Consider the following 16,945-nt stretch of genomic DNA (forward strand, 5'->3'; position numbering starts at 1 on the left):
TTGTGGAATCCGGGTTAAGAATTAAGTGGTCACAAAACACTAAAATAAGTGCATTCCATACATTCTATTTAATTCAGTTCTTAGAAATGAGCGATATCAGTCATTTTAATATACTATACATGTCTAAAGCCCTGTAGCATCATATTAAAGCGGAGCTCCACCCAAAAGGGGAAGTTCCGCTTTAAGGACTGCTCTCCCACTCCCCATTAATGATTGGCACCTTTGGCGGGCGGGGGGGGGGGGGGGGGGGAGCATGTACCCGAATTTGACAGGCACCCGCTCCCACTTCTAGTCCGATCGCCTAGGCAACTGGAAGGTGTCCTCCCTCCCTCGCTCCCTGTAGTCTTTTCGGACATGTGACAGGTCCCAGAAGACTACAGGACCATTCAGGAAGCGCAGCGCTACTCGCGCATGCGCAGTGGGTACCCAGCTGTGAAGCTGCAAGCTGTCACAGCTGGGTGCCCACACTGAAGATGCTGGCCTCCTGGAATACAGGACGGCCGGTGAAACGGGCTGCAGGGGACACATTGCGGGACCGAGGGAAAGGTAAGTGGCTGTTTATTAAAAGGCAGCAGCTACAGTTTTTGACAGGGTGAGTGGAACTTCACTTTAAAGATCTTTGACCTTGCTGTGCTCAATTAACAGCACAAAAACAGTACATTATAAAGAGCCAAGTATAACACACAGCAGGGCACAAATACTTTCAGCCTTCTAAGGACGTACATTTCTTGTGCAAGCTAAAGGTTATTATGTTTTAATGCTTAGTGAGGAACAGCTCTATAAATGTTATAGTAGTTTTTAGTAGTATGGTAGTTTTTAAAAGGTAAGGTAAACATGTAAGGAATTTATGTGGAGTGGAAGTCATCTATATATCACTTCATCACTAAAAGTCTTGAAAACAGTGTCCTAAAGATTCCTGACCTTGATGCACACAGGTAACAGCACACATAATACTATAGATCTCTTGCTATTGAAAAGGAAACTTAACAAACATCAATGATGAACATAAAGCTGATGGGCATAGATGGGCCGACTTTCAAGTGAAAAGTCTTAGGAAAAGAAGGTTCAAAGAAAGTGTGTTTGTTTTTCAAAGTATTAGTTGGTCAAATCAAAGGTTGCTGCTATTTACCTCACTGATGGGAAAATTCAAAGGAGAAGGATGGAAATTTTTTCTCGGACAATGAATTTCTAATGGTGTATGTGATTTTTAATCAGTACAGTCCGTTTATTCTAAAATCAGTGTTAAGAACAAATTAAATCTTTCTAATAGCAAACACATTTTCTGAGACTTTTTGTACAAATTTTCCTAAGAATTTTAGTTTGAAATTCTATCCATCTATGGCCAGCTTAACTTTCAACCTTCAAGGAGGTACATTACATTGATTAACTTTCTGGTGTTTTTGATGTTTTCTGTATCCATTGTTGGTGGGTGATAAATATCTGGGACCAACTTTTCTAACACGTTGTCTGCCCTGAATTTATGTATTGAGAGGTCTCCCCTGCAGAGCAAATTATGCTATTGACAGGCCAAGGGAAAAGTCCCTACATGAACCTTCTCATCGGCTCTGCTCACCATTAGAATCTGTCTATCCAGCATAAACTGGACAGAGTGCACAAATAAACTTTACAGAGGTCCGGAAGCTAGGCCTGTATAAAAAATAAGATTTTTAAAAGGTGTTTCCCCAACTTCCTAACTATATTTCTACAAAAGTTCTACAGGGTGAATGGTGCCAATGTTTTTTTTTCAAGTTGGGTGTTCCTGGAACTTTGGGAAAAGAAGCGGACTGAGACATGTGAGCTAGGGTAAATAGTGATACCCTTGTTAACTACTTCCCACCCGCCCACAGTATATTTACTGTTCTGGGGTAGGGGTGTACATGCTGCTATCTCCCACTGTCACTGGCTACAACAGGATTTTGTCAGTAGGTCCCTGCCAATGATTTAGGGCTAAGACCTGATTGGCTGTAGCCAATCAAAGCCAGATCTGTAAGTAAATGCAGAATATATTACACTTGCTAGGCACACAGTTAACCCTCTGATTGCTCCTAGATTGTAACCCCTTCTCAGTCAGTATCACTAGTACAGTATTAGCACTGATCACTGTATTAATGTCACTATTGATGTCAGTGTTGGTTAGTGTACCTCCCAGCCAGTGTCAGCTAGTGTCAGATTGGCTTCTACACTATCACAGTCACATACATACATATATACACACACACACACACACACACACACACACACACACACATATATTCCATCCATTTGCTGACCACAATAAGTACATATACACATTGCCGTTTGCGGTTTGGATATGGTTTACCAGGGTAATAGACACAACCCACAGTATTTTTTTTTTTCAGCCGGCGATTCGCTGTCTCATGAATTAGCTGCTGGATTGCTTTCAGAAGCAGCGGGAGGGGTTGACTCCCTCCTCCCGCCACTCACTGGTGTTTCTGAGGCTTACCGCTTTTACTGGCGAGCCTGGGAACAATCCAGTGGCCCCAGATCTCTCCATATAGAGGACCTGTCATCTCTTATTTGTATTACAAGGGATGTTTACATTCCTTGTAATAGGAATAAAAATGATCAAAATTTTTTTTTTTTTTTTTTTTTTTAAAGGGACAATGTAAAAATTAAAAACAAAAAAAGTTAAAAGCACCCTCCATCCTTGTGCTCAGAAACGCAAATCGCACACACATATGTAAACGGTGTTTGCACCACACATGTGCGGTATCACCGTGAACTTTAGAGTGAATAATTCTAGTGCTAGACCTCCTCTGTAACTCTAAACAGGTAACCTGTAAAAATGTTTAAAGTATTTCAGTTTGTGGCCATTCTACAAGAGTGCTCAATTTTAAAACATGACATGTTAGGTATCTATTTACTCAGCGTAACATCATGTTTTGTATTTTACAAAAGAACTGGATTATATATTGTTGGCTTTTTAAATTTATTAAAGTGTATTTTTTCCAAAACAATTGAGTTTTAAAAAAACACTGCACAAATACGGTGGGAGCTAAAAAATTGCAACAATCACCATTTTATTCTCTAGGGTCTCTGTTAAAAAAAAAAAATAAATGTTTGGGGGTTCCAAGTAATTTTCTAGCAAACAATACTGATTTTTACTTGTAAACAAAAAGTGCCAGAAAAGGCTTGGTCTTCAAGTGGCTATATATATATATATATATATATATATATATATATATATATATATATATATATACAGTTGCAAGAAAAAGTATGTGAACCCCTAGGGATTACGTGGAGTTTTGCATGAATTGGGCATAAAATATGCTCTGAACATCATCTAAGTCACAACAATAGAAGAACACAGTCTGCTAAACATAATACTACACAAACATTAGATGTTGCCATGGTTTAATTGCACATAACATGTAAACATTCACAGTGCAGGGAGGAAAAAGTATGGGAGGCCCTAGCTTAATGACTTCTCCCAGAGCTAATTGGAGCCAGGAGTGAGCCAACCTTGACTCCAATCAGTGTGATGATATTGGATGTGTTGCTGACAGCTGTCCTGCCCTTAAAAAACACACACCTGTTTTGGGTTTACTGGTTTCAAGAAGCACTGTCTGATGTGAACCATGCCTCGCAGAAAAGAGCTCTCAGAAGACCTACGATCAAGAATTGTTGACTTGCATGAAGCTGGAAAGGGTTACAAAAGTATCTCCAAAAGCCTTGATGTTCATGTGTCCACGGTAAGACAGACTGTCTACAAATGGAGAAAGTTTAGCACTGTTGCTACTCTCCCTAGGCGGGGTCGTCCTGTAAAAATGACTGCAAGAGCACAGCGCAGAATGCTGCATGAGGTAAAGAAGAATCCCAGAGTGTCAGCTAAAAACCTACAGAAATCTCTGGCACATGCTAACATTTTTGTTGACACATCTACAATAAGGAAAACATTAAACAAGAATGGAGTACATGGGAGGACACCACGGAGGAAGCCATTGCTGTCCAAAAAGAATATTGCAGCATGTTTGAAGTTTGCAAAAGAGCACCTGGATGTTCCACAGCACTACTGGCAAAATATACTGTGGACAGATGAAACCAAGATTGAGTTGTTTGGGAAGAACACACAACACTGTGTGGAGAAAAAAAGGCCCAGCACACCAACATCAAAACCTCATCCCCACTGTAAAACATGGCGGAGGGAGCATCATGGTTTGGGGCTGCTTTGCTGCCTCAGGGCATGGATGGATTGTTGTCATTGATGGGAAAATGAATTCTAGAGTTTATCAAGACATTTTGCAGGAAAACGTACGACCTTCTGTCCGCCAACTGAAGCTCCGCAGAGGATGGGTGATGCAACAGGACAATGACCCAAAGCATACAAGTAATTCAACAAACCAATGGCTGCAACAGCACAGAATACGCCTTCTGGAGTGGCCCAGTCAGAGTCCTGACCTCAACCCGATTGAAATGCTGTGGCATGACCTTAAGAGAGCGATTCACACCAGACATCCCAAGAATATTGCTACACTGAAACAGTTTTGTGAAGAGGAGTGGTCCAAAATGACTCCAGATCGTTGTGCAGGTCTGATCTGCAACTACAGGAAACGTTTGGTTGAGGTTATTGCTGCCAAAGGAGGGTCAACCAGTTATTAAGTCCAAAGGTTCACATACTTTTTCCTCCCTGCACTGTGAATGTTTACATGTTATGTGCAATTAAACCATGGCAACATCTAATGTTTGTGTAGTATTATGTTCAGCAGACTGTGTTCTGCTATTGTTGTGACTTAGATGACATTCAGAGCACATTTTATGCCCAATTCATGCAAAACTCCACGTAATCCCAAGGGGTTCACATACTTTTTCTTGCAACTGTATGTATATATATATATATATATATATATATATATACACATACACACACACACACACACACATACATACATATATACACACACACACACACACACACACACACACACATACATATCACAGTTTGTAGATGCTATAACTTTCACACAAACCAGTTAATATACACTTATTGGGATTTTTTTTTAACCAAAGTCGTGTAGCAGAATACACTTTGGCCTAAATTTATGAAGAAATTAGATTTTTTTTATTGGATATGTTTTATAAAAAAAGTAAACAATTTTAGTTTTTTGTATGAAAAAAGGTTCAAAATGTTAAAACAGTGCGGTGTTGAATAGCAAAACATGCTCTGATCATGAGGACGGTAAAACCATTTGGAGGTCAAATGGTTAAAGACTGCACTAACCTGGTGGCAGTTGTACTTCTGATTGGCTGACCTGATAAGTATATCTAAACCCAAGAATATAAAATGTAATATATTACAGTTTGCCAGTCCTTAGATATGCTGATTGTGTTTACTTTTTAATACAATTTTCAACTGGTAAGCCTGCTCATAGTACACTTTCTGTCACAAGGCAACAACACTCAGAGTATCTATAGAGGAACAGTGTTGTCAACCTAAGTTAGGAATTGTGCTAGGACTACACTACAACTCAACTTTATTTAAACATGGGGGAGTTGTTCTGTAGTTCAAAAGTGATCTGGGCAAGGCTAATAGATCTCCTAGTGATTTCACTGCAGCAGAATGCACAGCGAGTTATGAACTTACTGAATTTTTGACAGGATGAGCAGGTATTTTTTCTCACACAGATATAAAAAAAAAAATACCTTTCAATAGTATATTCAACAGACCAAAAGGGAATAATAAAAAGAAGGTCATTTCTAGGGTTTTCATGTTGACTACAGAATTTGGAGCAGAGCATCTTGCAGCCTATACTGCAAGTGGCAGCAGCAAACAGTAAGCAAAGTTCATGTGTGTGATAAAAATAATAAAATGATCCCCCCGCGCTCAGATGTAAGAGAAAATGACCGAATGGAATATAATTAAACTTAAGTAGCAGCCAAACACCTAATCCTGTACCTATAGGTCAGAAGATATTAATAAATGCAAAGTGGTGTAGCGCTAAGAATAAAATATAAGTGACAGTGAGTGATCAAAACACACAAGGTCTAAAATGACCTAATAAGTGCCCTATATGCAGTGAGCCCAGTCCCAATACGGGATATAAACCAAGTGACCCCTAGTGCCCACAAATGGGACTCAAAACTGTATAAAGTATATCCCTGTGGAGGGATAAAGACACACTACGTGCTCAAAATAACATAGACCATAAAGTAATAATGGTGTAACACAGTCCAACAGGTGTAAATACAACAGCAGTGTTTCAGTCTTCTTGGTCATGCAAACAACACACTGTGAATGCACAACACACCGGTTGGTGCTCCCAAAAATGGCTGCAATGGCCTCTCACCTCCACTCAGCGACCCCTAAGGGCCACAGAGCCTTGATGTCACACCGGAATTACGTCACCACGCTTAGCCATCAATGCATGTGTGTGATGCTGTCTAAAACTGGTGAACATTCATTATCACATCTACTGGTCTGTGACAACCAAAATGAATACCATTCTATGCTTACCCTAACTAAATGATATCTCCTCATCCTCTGTGGGATCAAAATTTTATCTTCCAAATTTATATATTTACCTTGTACATAGTATTGCATAGTATATTATGTTAACAATATACATAATCATTTTATTAATCTACTATTAGGCTATATATTTTAAAGTTACTGCTTCAGAGAAGTCTGAAGGCAAGCTGCCACAATAGCATACCCTTATTTTACATTTTCATGATAATTATGTATGGGGACTGTAACAAAAGGGTAGAATCTTAGTGTCATAATTCACATGCACTCATAGCTTTAGAAAACACCGAAAGTTCACCGTACATGTAACAACCTGACCGTACAATCCTAATAACCAAGTACTGTGAATTCCTGTCTGTCTGGATATAAAAAGTTGACTGAATAGTTTAGGTAGGTCTTTATAATTCATGGGTTTAGTATATCTAAAAAGACTGTACAAAGATTGTAATGTGTATGGTGAGCTTACGTACATCATCACACTGACTATAAATCTTCATGTTTGACTTATGTTAGATAAGGTATAGAACCCATTAGCTACCAAGATTTATTTCACGACTGCAATAGCTTTCTCCAATAAACAGAATGTATATGTAATATGAACTGAATTATATGGCTCTGTTTTTGGACCAGTAGACTGGTTAATAAGATAGACAAGTCGTGGCAGCCATCAAACTGGCAGGTAACTCAGTGATGATCAATGTATTCCTACATAATTCTACCATGTACCTTTATAGACCGTTATGATGTAAATAAAAAAAAGGCTTATTTCTTATATCAAAGAACTGTGCAATAATTCTTACCTAGTACCTAGAAAGATAAAAGGATGGGGTTTATCTGTAAACTATGGAAATGAATGTACTCTCTCCTATGGCACATCTTATGCTCTACAGAATTCCAAATTAGTTTTACAGTCATAACATGTGTTGGTAAGAAATAAAGCTGAAAAAAATACATTTCAATCTAAAGCTGGCTATAGACGGTTCGTTTTTTCCATTCAGCAGGCTGAACTCACACAAGTGAGGGTTTTATTGCTGCTCATATTGCCATTTAGAAAACGTAATTGTATTTCTTCTCCCATCACCCCAAAGAAGATTGGGAAATTAGGAAAATATCTTCAAAAGAGCAAAAAGAAAACCTTGATGGGATCTATTTATAAAACATTTGTTGGACAAATGTCACATAGATTTGTGCAGGCTGCACACATTTTAGATGTAATTAGATTGTAAGCTCCAAGGATCAGGCCCTCCTATCCCTCTTGTATTGAACTGTATTGTCTCCCGTTATATTGTAAATCTCTGAGCAAACTGTTGGCGCTATATAAATCCTGTATAATAATAATAATTACTGTAATACATTAATTCCTATGATTGTCAGCTCCATCTAGTGGCCAAAATCTGGTATACTGTCCCAGAAAACTAAACCACATTTTGGCTGATCATACACTGCTCAAAAAAATTAAAGGAATACTTCTTAACCAGAGTATAGCATCAAGTCATTTAAACTCCTGGGATATTGATCTGGTCAATTAAGTAGCAGAGGGGGTTGATACAGTTTCAGCTGCTTTGGTGTTAATGAAACTAACAGGTGCACTAGTTGGGCAACAATGAGACGATCCCCAAAACAGGAATGGTTTTACAGGTGGAGGCCAATTAAATTTTTTCCCTACTCATCTTTTCTGACTGTTTTTCACTAGTTTTGGATTTGGCTAGGATCAGTGTCACTACTAGCAGCATGAGGCAATGAAGGAATTGATACCACTGAATGGCCCCCATGCTCGCCTGACCTAAATCCAATAGAACACCTCTGGGATATCATGTTTCAGTCTATCAGATGCTGCCAGGTTGCACCTCAGACTGTCCAGGAGCTCAGTGATGCCCTGGCCCAGATCTGGGAGGAAATACCCCAAGACACCATCTGTTGTCTCATTTGGAGCATGCTCCGACATTGTCAGGCATGCATACAAGCACGTGTGGGCCATACAAACTACTGAGTACCATTTTGAGTTGCTGCAATGAAATTTCAGCAAAATGGACTAGCCTGCTGCATCATTTTTTCATTCTGATTTTCAGGGTGTCTTTGAAGTCAGTCTTCTGTGGGTTGATAATTTTCATTTCCATCAAACGATGGGGCATCCTTACGTTCCCAACACATTACCCAGTCCATATCAGTGTAGATATCCAGCATGATATCTTTGCCCATGGAGATCTGATGTGTTTTCAAAGTGTTCCTTTAATTTTTTTGAGCAGTGTAGAAATTAATCTATTATTGGTATTACGACCACAATTCAAGCAGCCTGCACAAATGTATGTGATATTTGCCAATAGAATATTTTATAAATAGACCTCTATGAGCAGATATGAGTTTAAAAGGTCTGTCATAATGATACCCATGGTGCCTGAATGTGAAATCTCAAAGAGGATGATCTTATTTTTAGCAGATTAGAATTAAAAAAAAAACTTCTAAATAAAAAAAACTGCAACCTTAATACTGTAATTGCTAATAAAAACATCCAAATAAATACTATAGCTAAAACGTACAATATTATTTTCACAGATAAAGCAGTTGTACGAAGTTATACTAAATACTCCCAGTAAAGAATTACATTCAACAAGTATTCACTTCACAAGCTGTACTAAATAAAGCCATCATTTGCTATACTCAGCTGCATAAACATTGTTACTGAGTCACCGAATTGACCTCATAGTGTAATGGCAAAAGGTGACACAAAGATCAATTTAGAACTGTAAATAGACATGAGTGAATTGATTTGCAGAGTTCAAAATCTGAGCTGGGATTGTGCCGATCTGCAGCCAGATATCCACACTAATCTGAAATTTATATATTAGAATAATAAAGCTCTACTTTTTCCTGTTTCTGTTGCCTTGATTCATGCCAGACTAGCATGTCACCATAGCAAGAGAGCTCCGGGCATGTGGGCCCCCTTCTTTTTTAATATCAGCCTATAATCTATTTAAAATTGGGCATGTAGTTCAAGATGGGTCCCAAAAAATAGTAAAACTGTATCTTGCCTTCCTTCCCAGTGAATTAGTAAAGGGTCCACTGGGCCCATACACGTTTATTCTAATGCAAGTAAGAGAGACAAAAATTACTTGTCATTAGCTTTAAATTGTCAGGACCTGGATCACCTGCTGGTGGCACTGTGGTTCCCAAAACAGGAGTGTAGTGCTAGTGGCCACCAGTGGGTGTCTCCCACCAGCCAACAGATCCCAGAAATTAGGATCCACCTGATGCTGACTGCTGGGAAAGGTACTATATATAGTCCCTCTCTTAACCCTTTCGCTGTCAGATGTTTTTGCATTTTTTTGCACACATTTAAAAAAATATTTTAGGCCTGAAGATTACACAAAACCCCCAAACATATATAAAAGCAGACACCCTAGAGAATAAAATAGTAGTAGTTTAAATTTTTTATATGTCACATGATATTACCACAAAGGTCTAGGAAACGCAAATTTTCTGTAAAAAACACACTAAAGTGAATTTTAGGGCAAACAAACAATAAATTGCCCAAATTTTTGGTAAAATATAAAAAAACGAGGTTATGCTGAGCAAATAGATATCCAACATCTCAAACCTTAAATGTGCGTGCACCTGTGAAATGGAGACAATCTTCAGTACCCTATATTTTCTATGGCGCGTCAAAAGACCCTACAAGTCACCAATTTTATGTTACGGAGATCTTGTGCACTGGATGGGAAGCAGCTAAACCAGTTTGACAATTTTTGGTATAGCAGATATACCATGACCTTGTTAAAGCCTAAGTGCAAAAAGTGAATTTTAGGGCAAACAAAAGCAATATATTACCCACATTTTTGGTAACATATAAAATATGAAGTTGTGCCGAGTAAATAGACACCCAACATGCCAAACGTTAAAATTTGTGTGCACCTATGATATGGCGACAAATTTCAGTACCCTATATTCTCTATAGCCTTCCCCTGACGATGTGCTATAGCACAAACATGTAGAAGCGGAGCTACGCATGGCCGTTATGCTTCTGCTTCAGGGCCAAGGGCCATCTTTGTAAGTGCACTCTCATTGTGTTAATGCTCTATTGCTGGATATGGCTTTTTAATTTAATGCTGCTATTTGGTACCTATATGTTTTTCACCTTGATGTGATGAAGACTTAAGCTTTTTAAATAAAATACTACACTATATATGGTCCTTTATAGGCTTCTTTGAGTAAGCATTTTCCCCCAATGTGATGACTGCCTCTTGGGGATAAGGATCATTGCACTTCTATAACTGGGGGAAGACACGAGTCCACTGATGTTAAGATACACATATGCTGTTTGCTGCTTTTACTTATGCAGCTTAGAAGCTGGTGAGTGTGCAATGGTGATGGCAGAGTGCAGTGTTGTGACGCAATTCCTGTTGGTGGAAAAACTACACAGACAAATTTTGGATTGAATCATTACAGTGGACGTTTATTTATTTATTTTATTTAGGACATCTCAGGTGGTCAAATTTTTTTTTCTTAAAGGGAGTGTTTCTTTAAATTCACCTATATAAAACGGAGGTTTTGCGGTAATTACCTTTACATTTGGATTTATTGTATTCTTTATTTTTGTTTAGACACTATTTGGCACTGCATCTTTCAAAAAATTATACTAATAATATACAATCATGCAAAAAAGTAAAGTAAGCCTACAGATAAAAGTGATATAATTGAATATGAACACAATAACATTTTGAGTTTACAATTTAGTCAAACAAATTAGCAGCAGATGGAATTGTACCAAGCTGCAGTTTCTAAAGCGAGCAAACTACAGTATTAAAAGAGGTATAGACTCAAGAGAGAAATAGACATCATTTTGCCCCTGTACAAATAATTACAACTCATCTAGAATATGCTGTTCAGTTTTGGGCACCAGTTCATAAAAATGATAATCAGGGAACTGGAAAGAGTGTGGAGATTGGCAACCAAACTGATAAGGTGCATGGAGGAGCTCAGCTGTGGGGAAAGATTATAGGAAATTAATTTATTCTCTCTTGAGAAGAGGCAATTAACCACTTTCCAACCATACTATAGCCGAATGACGGCTACAGCGCGGTCGTCCAGTTCTGGGAGGGCGTCATAGAATGTCCTCCCAGAACGCGCCCTCTCACACGTCCCCAGTGGCGTGCACCTTGGCGATCTCCGTGATCGCTGTGTCCTACGGGCACAGCTGATCACGTGATGAGGTAAAAGACTAATCACAGCAGCTTTTTACCATGTGATTAGCTGTGTCTAATGACACAGCAGATCACCGAATAAATACAGTTGCCAGTTATCGGTTGCACGTTCCTCAAACTGTCATATTGTGAAGAAAGTACAAACGATAACAGTCAATTGCCACAGAGCAGTTTGGCACTGATGATCAGTGCCCAGCAATGCTGCCCAGCAGTGCTTCCCACCTGTGCCCAGCAGTGCCTCCCAGTCAGTGTCACCCATCATTGCCACCTATCGGTGCCCATCATCGCTGCATACCAGTGCAGCATCATCAGTGCCTCCTCATCAATGCCCACCAGTGCCGCCTCATCAGTTCCACCTTCATCAGTGCCCATCAGTGCTACCTATCAGTGCAGCCTCATCAACGCACATCAATGAAGGAGAAAAATCTGTTTGCTAAATTTTATAATAGATACAAAGAAAAACTTATTTTTTCACATTTTGTGCTTGTTTTTTGTTTATAGTGCAAAAAATAAAACACCTGGAATGTACAGACAGCACTGCACTTCCAGTGTTGCAGGGATTAATGCTGTGGCTGCAGCAGTGAGGGGATCCTGACATTCACCCTCCCTTTCCTCTCACCATGTTCATTCACGTAACATCTTGTCATCTTTTTGGCTATGTGAAGAACAAAAGGGTGGGTAAAGCACAGCATCACCCCATGTCCATTCCCGGAACTCCTTGTATTTGTTTCCACACCATCACAAGAATGTCTATTAGGTGGATATCATTGGCAGGCAGAATGGGTGCTCGGGGGACTTTGCAGGGGGACTTTGCAAGAAAAAAACTGTAAATGCAGATATACCTACAACATAATTTGGAGCTACAGCACATATTTAATTTTAATGAGAGGTTGTAGTTCTACTTTAAATTCATAGTACTGTTGGAAAATAACCAAAATAACCGTCAGAATAAAATTGGTGATTCTGTCAAATTTATTTAAAACTGAACCGCAAGCAAACAGGTAAATAAATGAAATATTTTCATTACTGCAGTACATTCTGGTTACCTCTCTATCCTTACCCCTGAAGGAACAGCAGTATAACAGTGATGAGTCCTTCAATTTACTCTGCTCCCGCCTCCTGTCAGAATATTTTCCACTTATGCACATCTGATTGGCCCCAGTCCTGCCCTTTCCTCTCACAATTGGACTGCTGCTCTACAAGAAACTACAAGAGACTGAAATGAAGTCAAATTCAAGTACTTTCACAAAACAATGTAACATATACATCATTGTCTCTAGCCATTTTCTAGTAAAGTCACTTTGAAATAACTGTACAGTACTTACTATTGGTTTAGTAAATGTGTAAACAAACATCAGTGCACAGCTCATTAAAATATTAGTAGATTGTGTTTGGCCATAATTGTGAGCTTCTATGTGCAGTCTGGATAGTAACCATTTGCTGTGGAAATACATAATCCATACATGCATGTAAAGCTAAAGCAGAACTTCACCCTAAAAAGGGAAGTTTGGGTGTATGCCCCCCCCCCTCCCCATCTATATTTTTGGCACTTTTTCAGGAAAGGGGAAGCAAATATCTGGTTTTGACAGCTACCCGCTCCCATGTCCAGTTGGATTGCCACAGTGATCCACCAAAAGTTCTCCTCCCCCACCTCCCTGTCTGCAGCTGTCTGGGACACAGGTCACAGAAGGCTGTAGGACCATTCTCAAAGCACAACGCAGCTTGCACATGCGCAACGGGCAGCCATCTGGGAAGTTATAAGAAATCACACCCACAATAAACATTCCATTGCCAGGGACCCAAAGACTAGTGAAGAGTTGATTTGGGTGAGGACAGTGCTGGACTCTTGGACTGGAAAGTGTCCTTATTAGTCAGCATGTTACAGTATCTGTATTTGATGACTTCTTTTTTTCAAACAGGGTGAAGAACAGCTTTAACTAATGAAAATATTTTTAATAGTACAGGCTGAACTTTAGGAAAATAGCTAAAAATACAAGTGAAATGCAGTTGTGCGCAAAAGTTTGCATACCCTAGCTGAAATTGTGAAAATTTGACATTTATATTGAAAATATGACTGATCGTGCCAAAAAAAAAAACATAGTTGTTTGGCTCCTTTCTAAATCATAATGATAACAGAAATCACCCAAATGGCGCTGATCAAAAGTTTACATACCCTGGAATGTTCTTGGTACAGGCACAAAAAGTGACACACACGGGTCAAAATGGCAATTAAAGGTTAATTTCCCACATCTTTTAAATTACAATTAGTGTCTGTGTATAAATAGTCAATGAGTTTGTTAGCATTCACATAGATGCACTGAGTAGGCTAGATACTGAGCCATGGGGAGCAGAAGAGAACTGTCAAATGATCTGGGTAACAAGGCAATGGAACTTTATGAAGATGGAAAAAGATATTAAAAAAAGAGATCCAAAGCCTTGGATATGACAGTCAGTACTGTTCAATCACTTATTAAGAAGCGGAAAGTTGGGCATCCCTTGATCAGGTAACCTCAGGAGAAATACATGCTACTCTGGAAAAAGATGGTTTGCATGTTTCAGCCTGGGTTCACATATATGCAATGCGGTATATCGCATGTGATTCGCACAGGGACTGCACCACATTCCTGTCCAAATCACGTGATTTGTATGCAGTGCGATTGGAGCCATACAGTTTGCATGGCTCTAATTGCACTGCACCCGCACCAAAAATGTGCAGGACCCTTTTTTTGGTCTGCACTAGAATCGGATTGCATGGGTATTTACACCTATGCGATCCAAATCTGCACACTGCACTGCATTTTGCGGACCGCTTTCAGAGTGGTAACTTAACATACACACCTGCAGCGGTTCGCATGAACGGGGTGCGATCATGATGCAGTGCGGAATACGCATGGAAAACACTGCAAGTTCTGCACCGCATCAGTGTGAACCAAGTGTGAAGGAGCACAATACGATGATACTTGAACTATGGTCGACCATGCAGCTAATTTTTATTCAAGTATCATCGTATTGTGCTTGCTGAAACAACCAACTATCTTTTTCCAGAGTAGCCTGTATTACTCCCGAGGTTACCTGTGGGTTTTTCTTTGTATCCCAAACAATTCGTCTGGCAGCTGTGGCTGCCATCTCTTGGTCTGCCTAACCTTGGCTTGGTATCAAGAGATCCCCAAACTTTCCACTTCTTAATAAGTGAGTGAACAGTACTGACTGGCATATTCATGGCTTTAGATATCTTTTTCCATCTTTCTAAAGTTCCATTACCTGGTTACGCAGGTCTTTTGACAGTTCTTTTCTGCTTCCCATGGCTCAGTACACCCTTGTGTGAGCTAACAAACTCACTGAATGAAAGATAGATAGATAGATAGATAGATAGATAGATAGATAGATAGGACACACACCTGCACAAATTGCAATTTAAAAAGTCACAGGTGTGGGAAATTAACCTTTAATTGCCATTTTAACCTGTGTATGTCACCATGTGTGTTTGTAAAAGGCCAAACATTCCAGGAAATGTAAACTTTTGATCAGGGCCATTTGGATGATTTCTGTTAGCATTATCATTTAAAAATGAGCCAAACAACTATATGATAATAAATGGCCTGATATAATCACTATCCTTAAATAAAAGGCAGTTTTTTTGGCATGATCAATCATATTTTCAATATAAATGCCAAAATGTCATGGTATCTGCAAGGGTATGCAAACCTTTGAGCACAATGGTGTAAGGGAGCTTATATACAGTTGCAAGAAAAAGTATGTGAACCCCTTGGGATTACGTGGAGTTTTGCATGAATTGGGCATAAAATGTGCTCTGAACGTCATCTAAGTCACAACAATAGAAGAACACAGACTGCTGAACATAATACTACACAAACATTAGATGTTGCCATGGTTTAATTGCACATAACATGTAAACATTCACAGTGCAGGGAGGAAAAAGTATGTGAACCTTTGGACTTAATAACTGGTTGACCCTCCTTTGGCAGCAATAACCTCAACCAAACGTTTCCTGTAGTTGCAGATCAGACCTGCACAACGATCTGGAGTCATTTTGGACCACTCCTCTTCACAAAACTGTTTCAGTGTAGCAATATTCTTGGGATGTCTGGTGTGAATCGCTCTCTTAAGGTCATGCCACAGCATTTCAATCGGGTTGAGGTCAGGACTCTGACTGGGCCACTCCAGAAGGCGTATTCTGTGCTGTTGCAGCCATTGGTTTGTTGAATTACTTGTATGCTTTGGGTCATTGTCCTGTTGCATCATCCAAACTCTGCGGAGCTTCAGTTGGCGGACAGAAGGTCGTACGTTTTCCTGCAGAAGGTCTTGATAAACTCTGGAATTCATTTTCCCATCAATGACAACAATCCGTCCAGGCCCTGAGGCAGCAAAGCAGCCCCAAACCATGATGCTCCCTCCGCCATGTTTCACAGTGGGGATGAGGTTTTGATGTTGGTGTGCTGTGCCTTTTTTTCTCCACACATAGTGTTGTGTGTTCTTCCCAAACAACTCAATCTTGGTTTCATCTGTCCACAGTATATTTTGCCAGTAGTGCTGTGGAACATCCGGGTGCTCTTTTGCAAACTTCCAACATGCTGCAATCTTCTTTTTGGACAGCAATGGCTTCCTCCGTGGTGTCCTCCCATGTACTCCATTCTTGTTTAATGTTTTCCTTATTGTAGATGTGTCAACAAACATGTTAGCATGTGCCAGAGATTTCTGTAGGTCTTTAGCTGACACTCTGGGATTCTTCTTTACTTCATGCAGCATTCTGCGCTGTGCTCTTGCAGTCATTTTTACAGGACGACCACGCCTAGGGAGAGTAGCAACAGTGCTAAACTTTCTCTATTTGTAGACAGTCTGTCTTACCGTGGACACATGAACATCAAGGCTTTTGGAGATACTTTTGTAACCCTTTCCAGCTTCATGCAAGTCAACAATTCTTGATCGTAGGTCTTCTGAGAGCTCTTTTCTGCGAGGCATGGTTCACATCAGACAGTGCTTCTTGAAAACAGTAAACCCAAAACAGGTGTGTGTTTTTAAAGGGCAGGACAGCTGTCAGCAACACATCCAATATCATCACACTGATTGGAGTCAAGGTTGGCTCACTCCTGGCTCCAATTAGCTCTGGGAGAAGTCATTAAGCTAGGGCCTCACATACATTTTCCTCCCTGCACTGTGAATGTTTACATGTTATGTGCAATTAAGCCATGGCCACATCTAATGTTTGTGTAGTATTATGTTCAGCAGACTGTGTTCTTCT

At 39.7% G+C, this 16,945-nt stretch overlaps 1 protein-coding gene across 2 annotated transcripts in view; it reads right to left on the reverse strand.

Annotated features, from left to right (window-relative positions):
* Positions 1 to 16,945, reverse strand: part of DSEL (dermatan sulfate epimerase like) — a 52,450-nt gene that overhangs the window by 16,210 nt on the left and 19,295 nt on the right. Inside the window, exon 2 of one of the 2 annotated variants that reach the window (XM_089671073.1) lies at positions 12,746 to 12,891. The exons of the other annotated variant lie outside the window; for it this stretch is intronic. The gene's annotated coding sequence lies outside the window, so the exon portion shown is untranslated. The remainder of the gene's footprint in view (positions 1 to 12,745; positions 12,892 to 16,945) is intronic. 2 annotated transcript variants of the gene reach the window in all.

The sequence above is a fragment of the Staurois parvus genome, unplaced genomic scaffold (genome assembly GCF_062004578.1).
Source record: "Staurois parvus isolate SC_StPar_1 unplaced genomic scaffold, SC_StPar_1.0 ptg000097l, whole genome shotgun sequence".
Classification (NCBI taxonomy): Eukaryota; Metazoa; Chordata; class Amphibia; order Anura; family Ranidae; genus Staurois; species Staurois parvus.